At 48.4% G+C, this 1,429-nt stretch overlaps 1 pseudogene; it reads right to left on the reverse strand.

Moving 5' to 3' along the window:
* Nucleotides 1-208: 208 nt before the first annotated feature.
* On the reverse strand, nt 209-799 carry LOC114004669 (chromodomain Y-like protein pseudogene; annotated as a pseudogene).
* Nucleotides 800-1,429: the final 630 nt, after the last annotated feature.

Below are 1,429 nucleotides of genomic sequence, written 5' to 3' on the forward strand. Positions count from 1 at the left end.
AGCAGTCCTAGTGCTCACCATTGTACTTTTATACTTCTGTACAGAAGTACAAAATAGTGATGTCTGGACAGAGGAACCTCATAGTTATTGATTTTAAAGTTACAGTACTTAAGCCCCCTTGATAATAAATAGCTTGGGTGTTTCCAGGCCTGCTTGACATGAGCTACAGGTGAACCTGCTGCAGGCTGTGAGGGTGGCTGAGGGCGACTTAGAGCCACCAATGTCCTACTCCATCCAGTGCCAGAGACCACAGCAGGCAGGTCAGTCGAAACTCATCGATTTTTCTCTGCAAGTATTTGGGCATGGACTCCATGCCTTGGGCCGAGCCCCAGATTTTCTTGAGCACTTCGCACTCCGTCTCATTGGCCTGCTCCAGCTCCAGCTTCATGTTACAGCATGCAAAGGCTTTGGATTCCTCAAGCACTGCTGGATCACCTGAGGTCAGCTCCTGATCTGAGCCATGAATTCCTGAGTGAAGGTAACAGGCCAGAAAACCTGAGAGACCAGGCCTTTCCCAGAAGCCACCTCCACAGTCAGCTTCCTCCACTGAGCAGCATTTCATTCCCAGATGCTCCTCCATAATCTTGGGAAGATAACAGAACAGCCATCTGGACTCTGTCCAAAGGTGGTAAATAGGATGTTCGTTAGCCCAGACCACATCACAAAGAGGCAGTATGGCCGCTCCTAGTCCAATAGGAGCCGGGCCATTTACTGCTACATTGGTAGGCTTCTTAAACTGAATGAGGTCCCACAGACTGGCCCTTCCTCTGCAGGAGGCTCCAGTTCCATCTCTAGGCTCCTGGCCAGCATGGGAAACTGAGGCAGGGGTACCACTGTCCCTGCCCCACTTCCAGGCTCCCAAGACCAGGACCCCAACCCCTAGAAAGGTAGGCAGGGTTTTATATTTTTTTCTTTGCTCTTACTTTTAGTTTGTTAATACCCTCCTCTCCCTTGTCTCACAGACTGGCCCTTGCTCTGCAGGAGCCCTCCAGTTCCATCTCAAGGCCCCTGGAGCATTAGCATGGCACACGACTTTTTCTTTATTCTCCTCTATACTCTTTTCTTTCCTCTTACATTATCCTGTCTTCCTCAGCCTCCATCCTGCCAGAGGAATTGGACAGATCTAGAATCACAGTTCTGAAATTCCCTAGTATTGAAAGGATCCCTGAGATCCTCCCCTTTACTGAACCACCTGTGAGTATGAAGATAGTACTCTACAGACACCTGAGAAGAGTACACCTCTTGAGATCACATTGTTAAAAACAACAGAACAGAGACTTCCACACACATCAATTCACAGCAAAAGGGAAACCCACTTGCTCCTAGGCGAAGAAACGTTCTCCTGAGAGGTATTAAAGAGTGAATACATCTTCCAATGGCTAGAAGTAGAAGAAGAGCCTCAGGCCTGAATAAACCAGGAAATATGCCT

The sequence above is a fragment of the Tupaia chinensis genome, unplaced genomic scaffold, assembly GCF_000334495.1.
Source record: "Tupaia chinensis unplaced genomic scaffold, TupChi_1.0 Scaffold139560_1, whole genome shotgun sequence".
NCBI lineage: Eukaryota > Metazoa > Chordata > Mammalia > Scandentia > Tupaiidae > Tupaia > Tupaia belangeri.